The following is a 13,682-nucleotide window of genomic DNA, read 5'->3' as shown; positions in this document are numbered from 1 at the left end:
CTTGATAAACACAAAAAAGTCAAGTCACCTTTATTTTTTTAGCGCTTTATGCAATAGAGTTTGTTTAAAATAATTTCACAGTGATAAACAGAATAGTATAAGAATCAATAATGCATGCTTTAAAAAAGAATGCTAATCCTTATCCCACTGTTAAGCTTTTGCAGCAACAGAATAAGTATAATTATTCAATGCAATTCAGTATATTGACCTAGCCAGACTTTTGACTATAATATATATATATATATATATATATATATATATATATATATATATATATATATATATATATATATATATATATATATACACTCACCTGACACTTAATTAGGGACAGCACACCCAATCAATTGCTTGGTAACACAAATTGCTAATCAGCCAATCACATGGCAGCAACTCAATGCATTTAGGCATCTAGATGTGGTGAAGACGACTTGCTGAAGTTCAAATCGAGCATCAGAATGGGGTAGAAATGGGATTTAAGTAACTTTGAATGAGGAATGGTCGTCGGTGCCAGACGGCTGGTCTGAGTATTACAAAAACTGCTGATCTACTGAGATTTTCACACACAATCATCTCTAGGGTTTACAGAGAGTGGTCCGAAAAAAGAGAAAATATCCAGTGTGTGGACGAAAATGCCTTGTTGATGTCAGAGGTCAGAGGAGAATGGGCAGACTGGTTAGGGATGATAGAAAGGCAACAGTAACTCAAATAACCACTCGTTACTACCAAGGTATGCAGAATGCCATCTCTGAACACACAACACATCGAACCCTGAAGCAGATGGGCTACAGCAGTAGAAGATCACACCTGGTGTTCCTGTCAGCTAAGAACAGGAAACAGAGGATCCGAGTTGCACAGGCTCACCAAAACTGGACAACAGAAGATTGGAAAAACGTTGCCTTATCTGATGAGTCTCGATTTCTGCTGCAACATTCAGATGGAAGGGTCAGAATTTGGCATAAAGATCATGAAAGCATGGATCCATCCTGCCTTGTCTCAATGGATCAGGCTAGTGGTGCTGGTGTAATGGAGTGGCGGATATTTTCTTGGCACACTTTGGGCCCTTTAGTACCAACTGAGCATCATTTAAATGCCACAGCCTACCTAAGTATTGTTGCTCACCATATCCATTACTTTATGTCAACAGTTTACACATTTTCTGATGTCTAATTCAAGCTGCATAATGTCACCATGTCAAATAGCTCAAATCATCTCAGACTGGTTTCTTGAAGATGACAATGAGTTCATTATACTCAAATGGCCTCCACAGTCACCAGATCTCCATCCAATAGAGCAGCATTGGGATGTGGTGGAACAGGAGATTTGCATCATGGATGTGAAGCAGACAAATCTGCAGCAACTGTGTGGTGCTATCAAGTCAATATGAACCAAAATCTCAGAGGAATGTTTTCAACACCTTGTGGAATCTATGCCACGAAAAATGAAGTCAGTTCTGAAGGCAAAGGGGGGGGGGGGTGCTGTATATATAGTATAAATGGACATATGTTTGAGTGTAGGGAGTGGGTGGGGCTGGTTATTGCAACATAAATCATCCAAACCATTTTACTGATAATAAGCAGCAAACATTGCAGTTCTAGTATTGAATTCTCTTGTGAACCAATATACAGATTCTTCACAGATATTCACAGAAAAACCCTGCATGCATATCAAGCCCAAAACAATAAGCTGATTAATAACAGTGGTGTAGTAGCTTTGTCAGGCCAGCATAACGAGTGTTTTAAACATTGTTTCGTGTGAAACATTGATCCAGTAACAACATAATTTCACAAACTGGAGTGAGGAATTAGTTTGAAGGTTTTAGGCCTGAGAAGAGATTCACATTAAAGGACATGTTCAATCAGCCAGTCACGAAGAGACTCTTTGACAGGCAGCAAATGGCTGTCTAGCTCTGTATGTCTCTTTCTTTTTCGTCGGCTTGGAATTACAGAAATTTGAATGTCACAGTGCTACAAACTGAAAAATTGAGTCCTGTCTTTATAAGTGCGGTTTGGTTCAGTAGACTGAAAAATCAGTCGATCAAACAAGTGAATGAATGGATGGATGAAGGAATAGTTGAATGACATCAAACAGAAACAAACAAGTGAACGAATGGATCAAAGCTTTAATGAGTTTAAAAATGTATACATATGTTTATATGGACAGTATAAATAGATATTGTGTTTATATTTTGGGAATGTGTCATTTTGCTATATTTAATCTAAAAACTCCTGATATATAACTCTGATATTTGTTAGGGGAAAACAATTATAGTTATATATAACAATAATCTATTATCTTATCAAGCAATGAATGAAAGAAATGAAAGAAAAAAAAAGAAACAAGCTAGTGATTGTCCCAGGCTTAATGGCTATTCGTCTGCCATTTTGCAGGAGCGTTTCTTTCACATCTTTTTCCCTGCTCAAATTAATGTGGTTGAGGAAATCCATGCCATCCGAACGCATCTGACCTTTCTCTGATGAGCTAGCTGCGGTAGCCCACTGATTTCCGGCGCTTCCGACGAGGCGAGAGGAACGCGCACTGATCCATAATTTAGAGAGCAGGCCAAAATCAGACGAGAGCGACTGCTTTGAAAACAAGAAGACAGACAAACAAGAGTTCGCTGAACCGCAGGAAGGAAAACCACACCAAATGCCAGGCACTGGCTCAAACGCTCAGAGAGGCCCAGAGCTGGAGGCATCGCCTTGCTTTCACAACAACACCATGAGGTCACGGAGATTTGAAGCTGAAAGACACTCACTCATATCTGGAGGAGACTACTCAGATATCGGACAGCAGACCTCTTCATTCTGTATGCCTTTGTCTGTCTCAGATATGAAGAACAGGTGCTTGTCTTTGGTGTTGTAATCAGGGGCGTAGCAACAAATTTTGGGCCCTGGGTACAAACAATTTTGCTGGGCCCCTCGTATCAAATACCATAGTGATACCAATGGGTGGGATATTTTGAAGAAAGTCGGTAACCAAATGTCTGATGGACCCCATTGACTTCCATAGTAGGAAAAAAAAAATACTATGGAAGTCAATGGGGACCATCAACTGTTTAATTACCAACCTTCTTTAAAATATCTTCTTTTGTGTTTAAGAGAAGAAAGGAAATCATAGAGGTTTGGAACAACTTGAGGGAGAGTAAATGATGACAATTGTCATTTTTGGGTGAACTATCCCTTTAAAGTTTAAATGTGTACAATAACAATGTACCCATTTTGCTTATTTCCTCTTAACACTTAATTACTAATTACTAAGTGAGTCTCACTGTCACATAAACCTCACTGTCACTGCTTTCATCTGGCCATGATGAGGGGCCGGTTGCTGCAGGGTCTGAAACTGAAATATATGGCTTCAAATGGTTGCTAAAATATCATTTATTGTCACAATACCTTTTTTCAAGTGTACGCTAAGTACAAGTTAATTGCTGATTATTTGTCTGTTTAAAATAAATGCAGACTATGGAATCACAGGGTACACTAACCACCAAACTAGACATTCAGTCTTTGAATTACGTTTTAAAATAAGTCATTTTCAATCATTAAGATGTGCATTAAACTGATAACAATCCTGTACTTAATGTAAGAACGTGCGTGAGCTAATTTGCATAACAATTCGGTAAAATAGGCGCTAACGATCTGTGTTTTCGCAGGTGTTAAATTTTGACAATGGAGGGAAATATACAGTGTTTTCATGTAAACTTCTGACTCTGGGTAGAACTCCTCCAAGAGTAGATATTTATGTTAAAACAATGACAGTGCTCGATGAAGCATTTGGAGCTCACCTTTCTTTTAAAAAAACTGAGTGAGCAACTGCTTGCCCCCATTTGCCTTTCTCTCTTTAATCTTCTTTTCCTTTTTGAGCCCCTGATTTTTCTTTCTTAAGGATAGACATGACTCTTTCCCTGTCTTCCTAGCTCCTTCCTAACTCCAGCTCCTGTCTCATTAACTGATTCACCGCAGGTCAGCAGCAGAAGCACCTGAACTGCGGGTCGTACCATTTACGTTGATTTGAGAGGGGTGGTGGGGCCCTGCACAGCATGAAAATGACTTTTTTTATATACCAAACCAGTGCCTAACTACAAGTTTAGTTTTGCACAGGGACTTTTTTTATTTGTAAATAAATGCTTTACAAATGATGTGCATGTACATGTATGTATAGATAACTGACTTCTTAGTCCCCCCCCCCCCCCCCCCGGCTCGGGCAATGGGTACTCGGTACCCTTTACCCCCCCAGTCCAACGCCCCTGGTTGTAATACTAGGCATTGGCCTCTCACATCCCAAGTGACTTTGCTGATGATATCAAGAGGTATGGTGGTAAAATCACTTGTTTGGATACAACTCCAGCCAAGCATACATTAACTCGGCGGGAGTGGATCTACTGCGTTCTGAGCATGTGATGCTTGGTTAACCCTGCATTCGCTTCAGGCTCTGAAGGATGGCAGCCTGAAGCCGTTTCATTCCCAGGAGCGTCTACACACCTGATTGCTTCACCTTCTCGATCCTAAGTATCCATTCTGCCAAAGCTCCTCCGCTGGAGCCTTTAGCCTCGCTAATTAGTCGCCAATTGTGGCATTTGATGAATAAACCGTAGCCAACGGTTTCTTCCCCACATCATGGCTGATCAGATGTGAGTGACCTTCACTTGAGTCCAGCACCCTGTGCAAAGAGAGAGAGAGAGAGAGAGAAGGGGGTAGCTGTTAGTCACAGATTCAAGGATTGTTCACCCAGTGAGCTCAAGAATAATTTGGAAAAGTTGTTACAATTTCTGATTTGGTTTACGTTGTGTAGTTATACCTGTTGTAGCACAGTCATAGAAAGCATTGAAAGCCTAACAATATTCACCCACCATCAAATCTGAATGTGTTTTTTTTTGGATTTAAATGGTACCAAAATAACTTTTTGGTTTTCAAAGTATTGTATCTAGTGCTCCACATAAGCATTATTATTATTATATATATATATATTTTTTTTTTTTTTTTTATTACAGTGCGCATGAATGTACTCACAATGTACTTACAAAAAAAAAAATACTGTTAATATAAGGGTTTAGTTTAGGTTTAAGTGCGGATTAAGGGTTAGTACCTATTTATTACCCAATTTGTACATCTTGTACAAATTCAAATGCAATGAACATTAATGATACAAGTTATTTTTAAGGTAAGTAAATCCAGGGCCGGCTCTAGGTTATTTGGTGCCCAAGGCGAGAGAGCAGTTATTCATTTTTTATTTTAAATGTTCAAACAACAACTCTTTAAAAGCAACAACCTGAAAGATGGACCTGAAGCGCAGCTTTCATAATACGATACATACATTTAATTAATGTTTTTTTTTTAATATAATTCAGCAATTTTGAGCCCTGTCCAGCAGATGTCGCCAAAGCCGGCAAATTTACAGTAAAAGTATTAGATGTATTAGATTTACTGTAAATCTAATACATCTAATACTTTTACTGTAAATTTCTGTAATACATGATATATATTTATATATCATGGCATTATTTAATATATTAGTTTTCATTTATGCTAAAAAAAAATGTAAGAAAAAAAAAATAATAATAATATTACAGTATAAAAAGCACGACCGCAACAGTTGCACCCTCTAAGGATGGCCCTGGATGTTACATGAATATTAATTAAAGTTAGGTTTAATGACTGATTTGTGGATTTTTCTTTCTTCTTAAAGGGTCCAGCCAAAAACTCTTACTATATTTTTATTAAATAGAAAATATAATTAATTTTAAATATAATTAATAAACAAAGACATGACTTGGGCAGGTCTTGATAATTTCCATGAGACAAACATGTCCCACACGTCATCAATGAAAGCGTTGTGTAGCTTTATCTACAGCAGTTCATATTTTCTGTGGATGCTGCAACAGTAGGTTCATTTCTTGAGCTTGTTTGCTGCTGTTGTTTGTCACACTGATGGGACACAAAGGATCCTCGCTCCTGTATCTCTGTTGCTATCTTAATAACCTTGCCCTGTCCATTCTCCCGGCACCTATTACTCCCAACCGCACACATCGCTGATCTGATGAGAAGAACCACTTAACCATCATCTTCGTGCTAGTATGTGTAGATGCTGTCCTGTTGCTTTCTTTATCTATCACAAGTTATTACTAATATATAGCTGCTTAGAAGAAAGATTATATATAGAGAGTAGTCTTTCTTCTATATAATGTATATTGTTATTTTTTGTGATATAAACATTGCTTTATAAGTTATCTCAATGTCACATAAACAAAGTAACAAACGGATCATTAAAGAAAACATTGTGATTTCTGGAACAATCCAGTGACTCCTCAGTCATTGTGAATCTTCATTTGTTTTGGAGTTGCGGCTGGTTTAATGGCATACTGCATCACTGTTTTGCGCAGTCTTGCAACAAGGTCCATTAAGTTGTTTCTATTCATTTTAAAGTAGGCAAACAGACTGGCAGCAGCACTGGTATAGGAACAGAATAACAGAACAAAATCTGCAAGAAAAAACATCCAAAGAGAGAGCAGACGGATATAGGAAACAGAAATAGTGTAAAAGCTGTTAGGAAACTTTTTTTTTTCATAGAGGACCTAGCAATGAAATAGCCAGTCTCATCAGTCAGCAATTGATTGTGTAGTTACTGGGATATTCTCTATAAATGCAACTTACTCTCAGTGAATTTGCATATTAGTTTAGCTTGTTTCACAAACTGAGTGGCTGGTGTCTCTTCTTATTGTTCTTCTAGCATGACAGAACCGATGCTTGCCTCTTTCTGGGAGGCTTTAGAGCTTCAGTGTGATATAAATACCCCATTTGCAGCTTTGTGAGGAGCCTGTCTCTACCTGTGTCTACAAAGGCAGAAACGATTCTCTTTCAGCGTCAGCTGCTTTCAGTTTACCATGAATTAGAATCTGGCTCAGGCAGCTACACAAGGGTTCAATTGTCCTTAAAAAGCTGTAGCAGGAACGGTTATCTGTGGTGGAAGCTCTGTTATCTCCCTCTCGGAGCCTGATGCTGAGAGAAGCCCTCCTCTGGAGCATGTTCGTCTGAGACATGTATCAGTGTGTAAACGCACACTAACACTTCCACTTACTGCTTAATAAACTTGTCGCAGAGGACAGGTCTGAAAAAAAAAAAAAAAACACACACACACAAATGCTCTGAATGTGTTTCTCTTATTCCTATTCTTTCTTCCTCTCTTCAGCCTATTGTTGTTTAGCATGGTGTTTGTGCGTAGGAACAGCAGTGTGGGTGTCTCCGCAAGGCCCTCGTCGAGTTGTGAGGGCTCTCTTTGCATCTTAATGTCCTTGCTTTCACTAAATGACCGGAGAGAGCAGCACAGCGGTGCGACTGAAACAAAAAGCATCATTTTGCATTGTATGGAAGTTTGTCCTCGTTCCAGCTGTGCATTGAGAACTGTGACTCACTGGCTCCCCCTGCTGAATGGACCGAGATGCACAAACAGAGCAGTTGCTCTTAGTTACAACTCTTCAAAGCTAAATACAGTTCTCAGGTCTTTGCATTGATTTCATTTAGCTTTATTTGTATCCATATCTTGAATCCAAAAATCTGCAATTGTGTACAGTTAGTTGGTCATTATTACAAAAATAAATAAATAAATAAATAAAATAAATGGTAACTCTTTATTTTTAAATTTCCTTTTTACACGTTACATGTACTTACTATTAAAAGAGTAATAAATTATGCACAATTACATGCAAGTATCGCTAAGCCAAACCCTAATCCTAACCCTAACCCTAAAGTTAGTCATGTAGTTAATTAATATGTATAAGAACACTTAAAGTCGAACCAAACAAATGAAAAGATTAATTTGTTCACACAAAATAATTATTAAAATAGAAATAATGAATTATTATTATTATTATTATTATTATATAATAAATGTCTAATTAGATGATTAATGATATTGATTTATCATGCATAAAACTAATGTATATTATATTCAAATATTAATTAGATTTAAATTAAGATAATCAATTGCATCCATAATTAAAATATTAATTAAACATGAATTAATAAAGCAATAAATAAATGCGGGTGTCCACATATTTTTGTATATGTATTTCACATTAGATTTTAATGTATATTAAATGATTAACTGATCGATTGCTTGATTGATTATCATTTTAATATTAATAATATTAAGAAGAATATTTAATAAAATTAAGGTGCCAAAAAAAAAAAGAATAATTAAAATGGGTTGTACATGTTCTTATAGCCTCATTTGTACACATTTGTATTTTATTGCATTTTTACTTGCTATATTTAAATATTTCTCTGCATTATCTCAAAGTGTCAGTTTGTGATACACACACGCACACACACACACACACACACACACACATATATATATATATATATATATATATATATATATATATATATATATATATATATATATATATATATACTTTTTCTATCGACATTCAGTGTGTAATATTAATTTTGAACGACAAGCCAAACTTTCATTTTCATCAGGATTTTGAGTGTCTGACTGTGTGAATGATCCTCTTTGACAGAGTGCATGATGGGAAGGAGACAGTGAGAGATTACACATCATCAGAGCAACGTGTTCCAGGAGAAATGTGTTTGCCGTTCAAGCAAGGCATATTTTAGAAATGCTGAGGCATATCAAAAGTGCCAGCACTCTCTCAGTTTAACGCACGCAACCACACTTGCTGATTCCAACTTGCGCTTTTTGTAATTACGTCTCCAAAAATACCTCCTCAACCCATTACGTTACAGAAGGAGGTGAGAAATGAGATTCTATATTTATCTTATTGGTTTTATCTTTTAATTAGACATTTGATCGCAATTGTGAGACTAATCTACGAGATTTCCATTTGGATCATTCGAATCGTTGGACCATTTCGAAGCCAGTTGTAAAGCCCATAGGCATGCACGTATTCAACATGTTTTCCGAGGGACTGAAATGCATACTGAGGAGACGGAGAAAGAACAACCTTCACATCAAAGCAAAGAGGATATTGCTGGGAGCCGATGCGCTGAGCACCAAGCACATGAGAAATATCTGATAATCACTATCTCTGAGAGCAAGTGAACTTCAGCCAACTTCAGAAAGCAGAAATCGGTGCAGTTACACATCCCATGAGCCAAGCTTCCCACACAATCTGCTTTTGAAAACAAAAGGTTAGCTCTTTCTGTGTTTATCCAAAGTTCTATCTAAAGATTCAGTTTAGGAGAGTGAGAGGCTATGTCATTTCATTTTCTCGAGCGTCAGCCCGCAAGAACAGTCTTTCAGCGACAACAAAGGGCCATGATTCAACAAGACAAGAAAAATGAGAGCGTCTGTTTATACAGCATATGTTTCCATTCCATTGTTTCATTTATTTTTTTATTCAATTTTTTTATTATATCACTCTATACTGGAGTTAGTCATCCAATGCAACTCTTAGAACACCTTTACAAATTCCAGCTTAGCTTTTCTTTTCTGAAAGATCACCTTTTATGAGATGTTTCTTGATATGTTCAATGGTCATGGATAAATAATATATATGTGTGTGTGTGTGTGTGTGTGTGTGTGTGTGTGTGTGTGTGTGTGTGTGTGTGTGTGCGTGCGTGCGTGCGTGCGTGCGTGGGTGTGTGTGTGTGTGTGTGTGTGTGTGTGTGTGTGTGTGTGTGTGTGTGTGTTTGTGATTTATTTGCTTTCAAGAAAGGGTCATAGTTTTTTTCTAGTGAATGGGAAGTTGTAACTATAAAATCTGGCCGTAAAAATCATCCTTCTCTATTTTGTCTATTCAAAATGCATTTATTATTATCAAATTACTGTGGAAGGAACATATTTCTCTATGTCATATATTAATCTGTAGTTATGTATTTGATGGTGTGATATGTTTTTGGGGAGAAAAAAAACACATCTGGAAAATAAACCGCTTCAAACTAGAAAAATATCATCTAATGGAGTAAGAAAAACAATATTGTTTTCCCTTTGAATTATGTTAAGCAGGCAGATTTTTCAAATTAATTTCAATTGATATAGTTACTACTATATGTCGTTCATTTATTCAGGAAGAAAAACAAAACAAAACAATACTGTTAAGAGATTTGCACTGTTAAACACAAGACGATAATACTAAAAAAAAAAAAAATGATTCAGCAAGGATTAATAAAATTGATAAAAGTGAAGTAAACATGTACTGTTTCAAAAAAAAATAAAAAGAATAATAATAATGTATGCTACAGTATGCCTTTCTTTTGAACTTCCTATTCATTAAAGAAGTCCTGAAAACTGTATGTTTCCACACAAATATTAAGCAGCACAACTGTTAATACTGATAATGTCTCTTGAGCACCAAATCATCAGCATATTAGAATAAAACAGTACATGACGGCCCTAAAAATGTGATGTTCTGCATTCATGTCAAATCAAGTCAATCGAGTGCATCAGTGCATTTTTTCTTTCTGAGAGGCGGACCTCAAAACATGTCGGCTCCCTGATGAAGGAAGTGGTAAAGTAATGACCTTGGGAGCCTGCTGTCCTCATATCAGTTTCCTGTCACTTCAGGTTAATATCAAGTCGCTTCTGAACCTTGCCTCTTGATGGAGATTATTGATTCAGTGAGATTTGCACAGCAAAGCATCAGACTTGTCAAAATATTTCTGTTCTAGCAACCATAATGCACATGACAAAATGTTTTTTTGTTCAGTTTTTTTTTAGTAGTGAAAGAGAGCGCGAAGGGAATTGTCTAATTTACCCACACTGCCTCTGTGATGAGGTGCCATCCATTATATCAGCACACACACAAGCACACACGAGTCCTAAGAGGATCTTCACGTAATTACTGTGGATACGCTAGATTAAATTGGGCCCGTGTCCAGCTCTGAGCAAAAATACTGAGGACCATTTTCAGTCAAACATTTGAAGCCAGCTGATAAGTCATTCAGCACACAATGGTTGGCGGAGCAGGTTAGTGCCCTTAAATTATCCGTTTACATTTTCACTGGATTTGACACTGAACCCCAGTAACCCCCACCTGATTTCACCTCCTTTTGATTCCCAGTAATGCTACAAAAGAGATAGTTGAGGGACATGTGCGGAGATGACTTTGTTCTCGTGTGCGTCACATCTGTCTCTCACACTAGCTGTGGAAAAGGGGCTTTGCTAGCTGAACTACATATCACAGGGGTTCCCATAGCTTCATTTCCTCTCTAGATTGGATGTTTTCCATTGCGTCTGGAAAGCGCCCATCAAAACCTCCATGTTTGCCCCGGCTATTTATGGCTCGTTGTATTCTAAAACTTCCCCTATCCTATTCTCCTGTCAGTAATCCCAGCTTTTCACTTTAACTGATCCCTATTCTTTGCGAAAAGGATTATTCGGATTTGATGGGGTGTGTTGAGGGTCCGGGGGTCGGGGCTTGTAGTGAGCAAAGAGGAAAGCTAATAGGGCTGCGAGTGGAGAGAGAGTTACAGTTCTGTCTGGTGTGACATTTAACATCTTTGGCTGATCTTTGATGTCAAATCTGATAATGCATCCTGTTGCACCATTTTTGCACACACAGAAAAGTAGCACATAGCTTTTTTTGCACTACACAGCACCAGTCCCTATTCACTTACACTGTACACGTCCTACAAGACAACTACTTTTCTGTTCCACAGAAGAATGAGAGTCTTGCAGGGTTTGGAATAACATGAGCACATGCTGATATAATTGTCGTTTTTTTGGGTCGAGCCAACCTATTTATTTGTTGATGCCTGTTCTGAAAGACCAAACAGAAGAATGTAATATAAGACATTCGTCTTTGTTTAATTCAAGACACCACTGAGACTGGGGGAAAAACAATGGCGATCGTTCTTTACAGCAAGACTAGGATATAAAGATGCTTTTAAGAACATGTCGATTTGCAAAAAAAGATGGATTTTTAATGAGATCTGACTCACTTGGTGTACCGTGATGAACCAGAGTCGATGGCATGATCTGCAATATACCGTGTTTGACTAGTTTTAAAGGGGACACAGATCACTAGTGCTCTTCCAAATATACATTTAATCAAAGTGGTGTACAGTATGTGTATGACTGCACTTTTATTCGAAAATCTAAATGAATGAATGAATGAAACTCACAATTTTTCAACATCCAGCAATAGCTAGAGTGCATGTGGTTATTTGTCTGACTGACAGAAACATACTAAAGGCGTACAATACAAAAGTATGAGTTTCCTTGTATTGTTCGGCTACCAAGTGTGCTAGGTTTTTCTTGTAGCCCTGAAGGAGAATTTATCTACTGGGTTAAAAATAGCCTTGCTAGCGGTACAAGGTTTAAGATGGTCTCAGAGGCCCAGGTGAGTCTGACACCTCTGGTACCACGGGAACTGATTATTTTAGCAAGTCAACATAGAAAAGAGGTCCACTACAAATATCAAAGAAGACACTTAGATTGAATTGCTAATGCATTTTTGGGGTCTTTTGAGAGATCTCAGTGTTTCACTTTTCAGTGTACGTAAGTAGAGGATGTTAACGACTGCTGAAAAGGATGAACAGATATAGTTTCTAGTCTTTCTGCTAGTTCAAGAAAGGGAAGCATCAGATACATCTCGGATCAGGTGAATCAGATCGAGTTTACTTGTAAAGAGCAGTCGCTTTTACAGAGAGGAAAAAAGCAACAGCCTTCAGATGAAATCTGGCAGATGTCATGGCCTTTCTGACGTCTGATGAGATGAAATTCTGTATTAACTCTCAAAAAACTAATTTCATTGCAAAACAAAATCTGAACTCTTTATTAAGTTGAGAGATGCCACCCAGATGCGTTTAAACTGAGAGATGGTGCGTAATGCATCTGAAGGATTCACAGTTATTACACATTAATGAATGATGTTCTAGTGGCCTTTACATTTTTTTAAATGTTCATGTTCTTAGTGCATTTCATATTCTTGTGCTTTTCCCTGAGTGATAAATTAGTTTGATTTCCATCCCAAAAGCAGCAGAATAACTGTAGTACTGCATAGTGAGCAAAATAGCATTTGGGATTTTGTTTTTTCTGGCAAAGACACAGACGCTGAATGCATGTGCGTTTGCTATACTTTTGTTCATGATACTCTTTGTTTTTAAGGACTTAAGGACTGTTTTGGTTAAAAATAACACTTGAGTTTGTTCTTAAATCTTTCCTCCTCAAAGGACAAAGCAAAAGACATCTCTTAATACGGCAAGAATAAGTGGCAAAGTAAAGGCAAGGAAAGGATTTCTGTCCTCATCAGTGGAGCGAAGACGTGTTAGAGCCAATTATGGACTGTTTCTTTTGCAGATGCATCCGAGAACAAGAAGGGATGCGAGAACAGAGGAGAAAATAGGTGACTTAGCATCATCTGCTAAAAGCCGTGCGCTTTAATAGGACTAAACTGCAACTGATCTTTACAAAACATATCCCACTTTTTTGCTGTACTGTGCATACCACTAGTTTTATATATATAGATATATAAGTTGCTCCAACTTATGGATTTTTATATTCATAAAAGCTATATGAGACTATTTTGTTGTTTTTAGCTTAGCACTTTGTTTTGTACTAGCCTGTCTCCTTTATATATATATATATATATATATATATATATATATATATATATATATATATATATATATATATATATATATATATGTATAATGTAATTCTATTTGAGTAAAGCTGTGCTGCAGGGGTGAATGCATTCAGAAAGAAAAAACCCA

The sequence above is a fragment of the Carassius gibelio genome, chromosome B11, assembly GCF_023724105.1.
Source record: "Carassius gibelio isolate Cgi1373 ecotype wild population from Czech Republic chromosome B11, carGib1.2-hapl.c, whole genome shotgun sequence".
Lineage (NCBI taxonomy): Eukaryota > Metazoa > Chordata > Actinopteri > Cypriniformes > Cyprinidae > Carassius > Carassius gibelio.
The sequence above is the reverse complement of the archived record's forward strand: the minus strand, read 5'-3'. Positions refer to the sequence as shown.